The sequence below is a fragment of the Miniopterus natalensis genome, chromosome 3 (assembly GCF_054644295.1).
Source record: "Miniopterus natalensis isolate mMinNat1 chromosome 3, mMinNat1.hap1, whole genome shotgun sequence".
Taxonomy (NCBI): Eukaryota; Metazoa; Chordata; class Mammalia; order Chiroptera; family Miniopteridae; genus Miniopterus; species Miniopterus natalensis.
Genome location: NC_142083.1, coordinates 9,054,506 through 9,066,874, shown reverse-complemented (window position 1 = coordinate 9,066,874; position 12,369 = coordinate 9,054,506). Strand labels below are relative to the sequence as shown.

The following is a 12,369-nucleotide window of genomic DNA, read 5'->3' as shown; positions in this document are numbered from 1 at the left end:
CTTTTCTCTCTTTAGTACTTCTTTCCCTGTAAATTGAACTACTTAAAATAATTTTGAAATTTAGCTCCTTAGTAAGGAGCTGTTTGTTATTGGTTTAAATTGACATAAAAAGTTTATCTTCCCTGAAAAGATATCCCAATATTTTCTTTCCCATTCATTAGCCATGTTATTTAATGATGATATTTGGTTCTCTTGGATTCTTTTGTGTGTTTTTTAACCATTTACAGAATTAGAGGCTAAGGGAAATATGATGGCTTAGTCCATTTGGGCTGCTATAACAGAATACTGTAGACTGGTTAGCTTATAAGCAACAGAAATTTATTTCTCACAGTTCTGAAGGCTGGGAAGTCCAAGATCAGGGTCCCAGCAGATTTAGTGTCTTTGAGAATCCACTTCCTGGTTCATTGATTGAAGTCTTACTGTTTCCTCACATGGTGGAAGGGGCAAGGGAGCTCTCTCTGGAGTCTCTTTTATGAGAGGATTAATTCCATTCATGAGGGCTGCACTCTCATGACCTAATCACCTCCCCAAGGCTCCACCTCCAGATACTATCACTTTGGGGATTAGGTTTCAGCATTCGAATGTTGGGGGTGGGGAGGACTTGATGGAACATTCAGTCCATAGCATATGGTTATATGGTTTAGCAGGAATAGATCCGAATAAAAGAAGGCTTTAATTAATGCTGACCTTAGTATGAGACAATTCTGCAGCCAATAAAAAACTTTATTATGGAAAGCTTTAAATACATGCAAAGTAAACAGAAGAGTGTAATGAATATCTCATGCTCATCACCCAGCTTCAACAGTAATCAACATGCTATTTTTTAATTTCACTTATGCCTCCACCCACTCACCAACCACTGCTTAATTATTATCAGTATTACTTTTACAGTTTTTTTTTGGAGTTTGGTAGTATTTACATATATTGAGAAACAGAAATTTTAGCTTTACAATTTTGACAAATGGGTGCACTTTGCAACTAGTAATCCCTTCATCATATAGAACATTTTCATCACACCAGAAAGTTTCTACATAGCCCACCACCATCATAAAATAACAAATTGATAATTGGACTTTATCAAAATTTCAAAAGATATTGTTAAGAAAATGAAAAGAGAAGCAAAAGACTAGGATAAAATATTTGCAAAATACATATCTAATACAGAATTTTTAAAGCACATAAGTCATACTTTCAAAAGTCAACAGGAAGATTGCCAGCCCCTTTGTATCCCTATACTTACTGGGATGTCAAAGCAGAGATGTGAGTAGACAGTTGGATATATGAGTCTAGAGTATGGGGAGATCTCAAAGTAGGAGATACAAATTTTTGAGTCATCGTCACATAAGATTGAATGAGATCAATGACAGAATGAGGACAGGAAGATGAGAAAGATCCAAAATAGGGTTCGGGAGTGGCCAGTGTTGTATGAGAAAAAAACTAGGAGAATATGTGGTTCTGGAAAACAAAGACTTGTTCAAACAGGAGAGAGTGATCAACTGTATTGAATGCTAGGTCAAATCAGATGAGACCTGAGGCTTGTACATTGGCATTTAGCAATGTAGATTCCATTAGTAACCATGTTAAGACATCTAGTGGAAGACAGTCTCGTTTCAAAAGAAAGTAGAAGAATTAGAGATGAACATAATCAACTGAAGAAATTTTGCTGTGAAAGGAAGCAGAAAAATTAAGCAGTTTTTGGAGGGGGACATAGGGATCAAGGTAAGGTGTAAGAGTTTTTGCTTTTGTGGGAATAGTGGGAGTTATCAGTGCGTAAATGTTTATTCTGATTGGAATGGTCCAGTAAGAGGGAAAATTGATGATGCAGGAGAGAGAAGAGAGGTACTGGAATGATATTTTTTGTGTATTAAAGCAGAAAAGGGATCAATAATGCAGATTATGCATGTGATCATGATTTTTTTTTTTGGTATCTTTTATATGTACTCTTTCTCAGTTGCTCTTTTAGGTACTTTAATTATGATCTTAATCTGTTGAACTGGAAGAATTTCCTATAGTATCTGAAACATATTCTCTTTGTTGTCCTATCGTATTGTCTTGAAGAATTCATTGTTCCTAGGGACAGTGTCATATAATGAGGATCAACAATTAAAAGTAGCCAGAACTTCTTGAGAAGATTCTTAGGGCAGCCAAAATCCAAGTAGCTAAGAGAACCAAGATGACTGATGAGACTATTACATACTTTTATAGTTTAATATTAATATAGAAGTCTTGGTGTTATTCAGTCTTATGTTTTGTATGTATCCCAAAAAAGTTTCCCTGTCTGTGTTTAAACAAAAAATGACAAACTTAGGATCTGTTGCTTTCTAATGGTGTTGAATAATCAATTCAGAAGAATCTGGCCAACCTTTGATAGACCAGTAAAAAAATGGGTGTTTAAATATTTAACATTAGTTGAAAGTGCGCCCTCTTGTGGACTATTCAGTGATTTTACATAAAAGTGTTTTCTCTATCTCAGATTAAATTAGGTATCATCAAATATATTATGGTCAAAAGTTGAGTCTGTATATAAATGTTATAGTTTTGTAAGATCTAACACTCATTTAGAAAGAAATCTCCACCTGTTTTGCATTTCTAATACCATTGCATAGGAAATAATCTCATGGTATAAGATATAGTGTTAATCTTTATGAGGGGCTGGAGATAGGCTTGTTTCTTTTGCAGTGGAAAAGAAGGTGTGAAAATTTTTGGTGTGGGGAGGTGTAGTAGGAACCCAAACAATTCATAGCAGCACTTGGAAATATCCTCCATGGCCTTTCTGTAAAAAAGATTTTAAATAATCAAATTCCAGGGCTCAGGATTATTTTTTCCTGATGCAGCCTGTAGTCTGGCATATTTTGCTGTGATTAGACATCATGTAACTACTTTGCAGGCCTTTGCAAGTCAATTTAACTAGTAATCAGCTGGGACCTTTTTTAGTGATGAGAAATTCTGTTAAAGTTGGTTTGTATAAAAATGTGTGTGAGCCCTAGCCAGTTTGACTCAGTGGTTAGAGCATCAGCCTGAGGACTGAAGGGCTCCGGGTTCAATTCCGGCAAGAACCTTAGTTGTAGGCTCGATCCCCAGCCCTGGTCAGAGTGCATGTGGGAGGCAAGCAATTGATGTTTCTCTCTCTCCTCCTTCACTCTCTCTGAAAAGCAATGGAAAAAATATCCTCAGGTGAGGATTAAAAAAAAAAAGTGTATGAAATAAGTTGTAAGAACAAAGAAGAAAACTGATTATAGAATATAAAGTTTTACTAATTGTTTCATTTCTTAATGAACATACACGTATTCTGTTAACTGTTTTTGAGACACCCTAAATCTCAATTTGATTTATTTATTGGTGACTTTTTTTCTCTTCATAATAACTCAATAATGTACCTATATCCTTCTGTTACATATTATATATATTATGTATAGCTACATTATTGGAACACATACAACACACACACACATTATTGATATCCAGCAGGGAGCTCAGGATTCCAAAAGCAAAGCATGTGACCAAAGAGAGCTTTAAAGCTTTGTTTTATTTGCATTTTTCCGTTTTATTTTTCTTTAACCCTCACCCGAGAACATGTTGATTGGTCTTTAGAGCCTGCAACCTAGGTATGTGCCCTCACTGGGAATCGAACCCACGAACTTTTGGTGTGTGGGGACAATGCTCTAACCTACTGGCCAGGACTTGCATTTTTCTTATTTAATGGGAGTAATTTAGAACTCAAGAAAAGTAGAAATGTTGAAAAGAAGTAAGAATTTTAACAGTGCAACTGATTGGGAACTGTTTGCTTTTGAGCTAGGATTTGAGGAAGATCTTTTTGAGGTGTCCTAAAGAGAATTTGCTCTTGATAGTAGGCAACAAAAAGAAATCCGAAGGTAGCTTGACTAAAGTGAAAGGATTCGGTTGGAGAGGCACCATTCTCCAGGGAGTCACTGTCTCTATTTAAAATAGTAAATGGTACAACATAGATTTATGTACTTACATATCTCGCTATTTAGGATTTATATTCTACCTATTTCTCAAAAGAACTTGAGGCAGTTTATACTATTAAATATGATATAAACTGAAATAATAAAAATATATCAGTTTTAAGCCCTTCATTCCCTCCCACACACAGAATAACATTACCAAGGAAGAATGTGTTAATTAGCTAAACACTCCACATATATAAAATTTCAGTTTATTCAAAATAATGTTATAATCACTCAAGAGGACAATATAGTATAAAGAATACTGAACTAGAAATCCAAACATTTGTATTCTAATCTTGAATAAGTAAATCACTAGCTGTGAGGACAAACATTTTAGCTTATCTGAGGAACAGGTTCCTTTACTTTTTATTGGGTTTATCTTTCTTTCATAGCAATGTCGATATTTCCTGGTTTTATGTCCTTTAGGTATGCATGAGAATTCAAGATTTGGTTAGAAATTCCTGAAATCAAATCCCATCTCTGCTATGTGCTGTGACTCTGAGCCTTAGACTCTGAGCGCTTAGACTCTGAGCCTTTATTTTTGCATCTGTGAAGTAGAGATATTCTTCACAACCCTCTTAGTTTGGTATGATTAAGGAAAGTCATGTGTTAATGTCTGGCACATAAGAACTACTCTAAAAAAAATCCCCTATAATCTTGTCTCTTGCTTATTTCATTATTATAATTTGTTATCAATCCTCCATGGATCACTTCCATATCTATAGCTGTAGTTCTGACCACTTTTGTCAGTTCCAGAATACCCAATTTATGTTCATCTCCAGCTAGATGTTAAATGGGCATTTTAATCTGAAGGAGTCCCAAATCAAATCATAATGATGTGTCAGTACTACAGTATTCTTCCAGTAACTTCCTGCCTTCATTTTCTGACTCTTCACCACCCCGTCCTCCTTATTACTCTTCCTTTAGTCCTACTGAAAGCTTAAGTTCGCTTGTATCAAAGATATGGGAAAAAAGATCATTTCATAACACACTTCTTTGTAGACTCCAATTCACCTTTCTGGCCAAAGTGTTTATGAATGCACTCTGCATATCTGTTACTCTTTCTTTCTTAGCACCTAGCACAATGCCTTCATACAATAGATCCTTAATATTGGTTTCATAGATAAACTATTTGAATATCCTAGATAAATTTATGTATGAATAACAGCAACTATTAGAAGACTCATTTAATGTTTTTTACAAATATACATAGTTTATATCATTTTTCTGAATAATAAATTAATATTCTAATAGTTTTTTAAAATTCCCAAGTAATTACAGACATAAATACTACAAAAATGGGACTCAGAATCCCAGAATACATTCCCCCAACTATTGTTACTGGTTTGAAAATATGTCCTTAAAGAACCCTTTTTGACGCCAAGGCTGTCATATATATATATATATTTTTAATATATCTTTATTGATTTCAGAGAGAGGAAAGGAGAGGGAGAGAAAGAGAAACATCAATGATGAGAGTCATTGATCGAGCCCACAACCCGGGCATGTACCCTGACCAGGAATCGAACCCCGATCACCTGGATCCTAGGTCGACACTCAACCACTGAGCCACGCCCGGCCGGGCAAGGCTGTCATATTTATAAAAATGTATTTTAAACAAAAATGGGCTTGAACTTTATATATTGATATTCTTTTACTTAGCTATATATATACATATATATATATCTTCTATATCTTTTCATGGGTTTTAAGAATCTTTGGCATTTTTTATTATCAAATTTATTGGGGTGATATTGGTTAATAAGACTTTATATAGGTTTCAAGTGTACATTTCTATGATTCATGATCTGTATATTGCATTGTGTGCTCACTACCCGAAGTTAAATCATCTTCCATCATCATTTATTTGGCCCTCCTACCCTTTACTACTTCCCATCCCCCTTCCCTCTGGTAACCACCATACTGTTGTCTGTGTCTACGAGTTTTGTTTTTCTCATTTGTTCATTTGCTGCTTTCAATATCCCACATGAGTGAAGTCATATGGTTCTTAACTCTTTGTATCTGATTTATTTTGCTTATCATTGATATTCTGAAGGTCCATACATGTCACAAATGGCAGTATTTCATCTTTTTTTATGGCTGAGTAGTATTTCATAGTATCTATGTACCACATCTTTTTAATCCAATCCTCTGTTGAAGGACACAGGTTGTTTCTGTGCCTTGGCCACCGTGAACAATGCTGCAATGAACTTTCGGGTTCATGTATCTTTGTGAATAAATGTTTACAAATTTTTGGGGTAGATACCCAGAAGAGGGGTTGTTGGGTCAAATGGTAAATCTATTATTAACTTTTTTAGGAACCTTCGTACTGTTTTCCATAATAGTTGTACCAGTTTACATTCCCACCAGCAATGAGTAAGGGCTCCCTTTTCTCCACAACCCCTCTAGCACTTGTCATTACTTGTTATAGGTGAGTTAGCTTGATTTGGTGTTTTGTATGTGGGGTTTTTTTAATTTGATGCGGATTTTGTAGGGATTAAAATATGGAGTAGTCACAGTAAAATTGATGTGGGTTTTAAGTCATTGATTCTTACCTTTTCTCCCTCTGGAAGATGTACCTCCTTTATAACATTTCCATGGCCAAACTCAAATATCTAAGGGTAGAAACTATTTCCACCTTGTTAACTACTGCACTTTGCTTGCCTAACATAGTATCTGGCACAGTGACACAAAATAAATATTGGATGCTGCCGCGGTCCAGCCTTAGCGGGAGTCAGGGGTGCCGAAGGTGGGCAAGGCGCCGGCGCTGGGAGACAGCAGACTACCCGACTCGGAGGTGGTGTGACACTGTTCCACTTTATTGAGAATCAACATAATCTTTTATACTATCTTTTTTGGCTACGATTACATTTTTTCAGTTAGCAAGCAAGAAATATTATTCACAGGTTAAACAATACAAGTTACAGTTTCATCAGAACGGAACAATTTTGACTTATTTTTTAGAATAGAGGAGAAAGGAAAAATCAGTGACCTATAGAGTGATAGATGTGGCTTTGTTTGCAGCAGTAATATATTAGTTTGTGAGACAGAAATTTTATATAATATTTGCCTGTGGTTACTACTTCTTCTGGTTATATTTTAACTATGGACCTATTCTTAAGCTATTATATTCTTCTTGCCATTTTCTTCTAAGAAAAGAGTGCCTTTTGCCATAGCTATTGATTAACTGCTTAAGAATGCTTTGCTTTTGTTTCTTTGGGAGCAAGCACCAGCGTGGCCGCCGCCTTGCCAAGCGTTTCATGAAGGGCAAGTTTTCATACTGAACATGCCTTCCATTTACAGTAACTATTCTGATACTGTTCTCATTGGAAGCACCTGTATAAGGCTGAGGAGGGTCTGGTAGCCTTTTCATACTGTTAGCCCCTTTGAGGGGGGTGCCATAATCTGCCATTTATTCTATGTGCTACCCAGGGTGGTCCTTGTACAGTAGGCAAGGGGCGATGGCCTTTTTCCTGTCCTCGACTAATCTTGCAGTCATAGGCGGAGGCACTTGAGGATAGGCGGCTGTGTGAGCTCAGCTTTCTCTAGTTCCTCCATAAATTCCTTCTTGGGGGCGCCAGGGGGAATTTTCCTAGCTTCTTCTAATAACTATTTGTTAAAGCATCCGGCACATGTGATAGTGACTGGACTTGGGGAAATCAGGATTTCTTCAGAAGTGAGAACATTGTTTACCATTCCCAGGTTAGTTATTGATTTTACGACCCAAAATCCCCCCCCCAAGGAGGAGAAGAGATATTCCCATTAAGCCAATTACTCCCACCCACATGCCACGTCCTCTCTTCAGAAGACGCCTTCCTTGAAGCTTCCTCTCCACGTCCGGATTTTGTCAGACGACATGGTTGGGAGAGGACGGGGCAGGATGCATCATTCTGAAGGGCTAAATACTATAGAAACTTAATGTGTTCTTTTGGATAACCATTCATAAGTCAAGGAGTACCTACATGGGGTTGCATGAACTATTTATCTAACCTAGTATGCCATTTAAAAACTATTTTAGCCCTGACTAGTGTGGGGCTCTGAAGAGTCTTGGGTTTGATTCCTAGTCAAGGGCACATACCTGGGTTGCAGGTTTGATCCAGGGGCCCAGATTAGGGGTGTGTGCAGGAGGCAACCAATAGATGTGTCTCTCTCACATCATTGTTTCTCTCTTCTCCTTCCCTCCTTCTCTCCCTCCCTCCCTTCTTCTCTCTCTCCCTCTCTAAAAATCAATGGAAAAAATATCCTCAGGTGAGGGTTAACCCCCCCAAAATTAAAAACTATTTAACTATCAGGTAAAAAGAAAATGCTTTACTTATGTACAAAAAAAAAAAAAAAACAGATTTTTTCTGGAGAAAAACACAAAGTAGAATTTTAAAGGAATTTCAGTTATTAAATTAAGGTAGACTGAATAGCTGTCTTTTCTTCAGGGGTTTTGCTTACTTCTGTGTAGTGCAGGTAAAAAAGAAACTAGAAGAGTACCTGAGGTACCATAGAAATTTGAACCAAGTACTAGATGTGGTCATAAAGTAAAGAGTCTGATTCTGTAAAGAGGTCGTTGCCTTATTCATAGCTGCCTGGTATGCCTTACTGAATAACATTCATTTAAATTTGATGTTTCAGTAAAGCTGTAAAATAATATTAGAAAAAGAATTAGACATATCTTCATATATGACGTATTTCTGAGTGACAAGAGCAAGATGCAGAAAGTGTATAATAGGTCACATTTATTGAACCCTACTTTAGGCTCAGCTCAGTTTTAAGTACTTTACATGTATTAACTCATTTCATCCTTATAACAAAATTAGGAACAGTAGTATTAGTTGCCTCATATTTCAAGGATAAGGAAACTAGGATACAGAGAGATTCAGTAACTTTTTCAGGTTTGCATAGTAAGTAAAGGAGCTTGGATTCAAATTCAGGCAGGCTGTTCTTTTTTTACTTGACTATATATTGACTATCTCCTTTCCTCACATCTGTATATCTGTATTGATTGTACAACATGATTTTTACTTGGTACACAGTCATTTTTCATGGATGTAACATTCATTCTACCAATAATGTTAAACTAATAATCTTTTAAGTTATATAAAGTATCCATGTGCCAGACAGCCTGAGTTGGACCCCTTCTGTATGACCTTAGGCAAGTTACTTATCCTCTCTTTATGTCAGTTTCCTCATTAAATAAAATTGGATTATTAGTACCTCAGTGTCATATAAAAATTAAATGAGAACACATCTAAAGTGTTTATAATGATTTTATTAGATAGGAGGTACTCAACAAGTGTTATTGTTTCTACCAGTTTTTCACTACTAAAAAAAGTTTGTTGAGGTAAGAATATACACATTTTTTGGCTATAGGATACAAAGTCGCTGTCCAGGAAAGTTTATTACCATCAGATTATGAGAGTACCTTTTATTCCAAATCCTCCCAATTTGAGTAATAATATTATTATAACTTCTATCAGTACTATTTTATTTGTCTGTCTTTTGTTTGCTTGAAGAAATTATAAATTTTGAAGTGAAATTAGATGAAAAAAGAGCCAAGGTCTTTAAAAATCTTGGCAGGTGCTTAGAAGTTCCCTTCAGACTCATTGTAATGGTCTGAAATGACAATTTACCATAATATCTTCACTACTTAACCATTATTTAATTAACCCTCAAGCCAGTCTATAAATGATTTCTTACGTGTGTGCAAGATTTGCAACTTAGATTTTTTCCTGCCTTTTATAGCAGGTATTTATTTCAGCTAACTTATTATTTAATTAATGTGGGAGGGCATGCCTAGGACTATTATATGTATTTGTAATACTATGGTGAAATATATACTGGAATTTCAAGTAAAAATTTATAATAGTTCTTTCAGAAGTAGGGATCATTTGTACTGAAAAGAACCCTTTCCCCTGATTAACCTGTGTTTCTCTTTGTCCGCTGTTCCCCCAAATGTGTGGTTTTCAGTTAGCAGTAACACCGTTAACTTTCTGGATCACTAACTTTGTCCAGATCACTTAGATGTGAAGTGATTTACATGCATTTATTGCATTCTCATCACCGCTTAGAAGGTGGGCTACTTTCTTCACTCTTCCATTTCTTTTAATCAGCAGCTCCCAAACTGCTGTGCTGAGGTGACTCACAAAAACCTTTTACCTTGACTCAAAAGCAGTGTGCAGTGTACCCTTCTATTTTTCTTCCCTCTATCACTCTCAGTGTTGATCTCAACCCTCTAAATTTATTTTTTAATCTACTACTCGGTCACCACTCACAGATTTTAAGTAAAAAACTGCCTTAAGTGACAATTCTAAAGGACTCATTATAATCTTTCCTATTTGGTTACCATTTCATTCTGGACACATTGTTCTCCAGAGATAATGACTTTCAGCTTCAGTTTCAGCAGTTTCATGAAAGACAGTGTACTTTCACAGAGCCAGGTACACCAAACGTTGCCCAGTGCAGAGCCAGAAATGCCGTGTCTGATTAGTTAGGGATGTGTATATTCAATTTTAGAATTCTAGGAATGCTGTTTTTGATGGACTCTGGTCACCTTCCAGCATAAGGCAGCAGCATTTCCACAGATTACTCACAATCATCAAAATTTGTGACTTAGCTAAAATTATAAGTCCATTTCTACCAAAATTTGCTGCTTTTCTTCAGAATCTTGGATTCCAGTGAAATAGGCATAGTTCAGCAATGAGGTCTAAAAATATGTAATTGTCATCTACTAAGTCCATACTTAAAACATTTTAAATCAAACAAGCTTTGTTGCTTCCCTTCCTCTCAGTTTTGAGTTGACATCAGAGTATTCAGATGCCTCGTTATGTCACTAAGAAAAGCACAGTCTTGTGGTTAGGTTTCTTAATCTTGTAATTCATAATTGGTAACTAATTGGGTAAGTTATTTTTAGTCTAAAAAGCTCCAGCGTAGGGGTTGGGTTTGCTTTATATGTTACCTGGGATTTAGGAAAACAGAATAAAGTTGGGTAGCCCACAATAGAGCCCTCTTCTTTATGTTCTTTAAGGGTTCCTATCCTCCGAATTAAATAATTAAACATGGTAACTTGTTACTTAATCTGCTTGAGTATGGCAATTTTATATGTACAACAGTGAGTCATGTGTGACGACAAGATGTTTTTGTGCTGTTCTGTACATAATTTTCTTCCAACAGTTCTCCATCAATTACTAAGCATAAATTGGAACTTTCTTATTAGCCTTACTTAGAAAAAAATTCATTGTGTTTTGGTCACCTCTATCAGGCTTTACATTCTGATTTTTTTTTTTTTTTAGTGTGTGATACAATTGCTAAATGTGTAGTTTCAAAAAAAAATTTCTTTAGTGATGATTAAAGAATCAAATTGATAACTTCAAAGAGTAAAGTCCACAGTGAAACAAAAGGACAAATACAGGATAGCCAAGGATATCTTTTCTATACTATTTCCTGTGCCATTTCCTTTCACTGGGCTTGTACTAGCAAATTTTATGTCATTCATTCATCAAAGGAAAGCAGTGTTTTTTCCCTTGGCCAACTACTAGGAAAAAATGTACTTATAAAGGTCATTAATTATAAAGGAGGGAAAAATGATTACCAAAAGGACAGGATGGTTGTTCCCTCTAGAAGGAACTAGGGTGCTAGCCTTCTGGATGGTGGTTCTGTGGATACTTACTTTAAACCACACATATATGTTTTGTGAACTTTTGTCAATTTAACTTATATTTATAATAAAAGTGTTTGAGGAAAAAGGAGATTCTTAATTTTAACTACCTGTATGCCTCCACTTTTAAAAAAAAGCTTATTTGCAAAATTCTATTCAGGTGTATGAGTAATGGGAGTTAGTAGTGTTATATCACTGTTTTGAAGTTTACAACCCCCCAAAAAAGGGCAACATTTAAACTGAAAATTTCAATTCAGCTTTCTATTTTAGCACTACGTCTTAGTTGATGTGGAGGATATCTCTATTTGCTTATTAGTTTATAGTTACTTGATGAAGGCATATCTTTGATAAATGTACACTCATTAAAATGTTGTCTTATGTACTTAAAAAAGAAAGTTCTTACACAAGTATTGTTAAAGGAAAGATAAGTGCTCCAAAACCACGTGTTGAAATTAAGATGAGAAAAATTTGGGGACATTGAACAGAAATAATGGAAGGAGGTGTTCAGGAATTTTATAAAATATCTATATACACACACACAATTACATCATAATGAAAACTGAATATTTAAGTCAGTTCATTGTATAAGAATATTAAAATGTTAACAACACATCTTTCTTTGTCCTGTATGTGTTTGTATATTGATTATGTGATTGATTAATAAGCATGCAGTGATAGGAAGATAAGTACATGAACATTAAATAATTTTACAAGAATGAAACAAGACACGTTTGAAAAAATGTCACAAAGGGATATGTA

The 12,369-nt window shown here is 35.5% G+C and overlaps 1 protein-coding gene across 2 annotated transcripts in view; it reads left to right on the top strand.

The window, feature by feature from the left end:
- Positions 1–12,369, top strand: part of NIPBL (NIPBL cohesin loading factor) — a 170,948-nt gene that overhangs the window by 56,877 nt on the left and 101,702 nt on the right. The window lies entirely within an intron of this gene.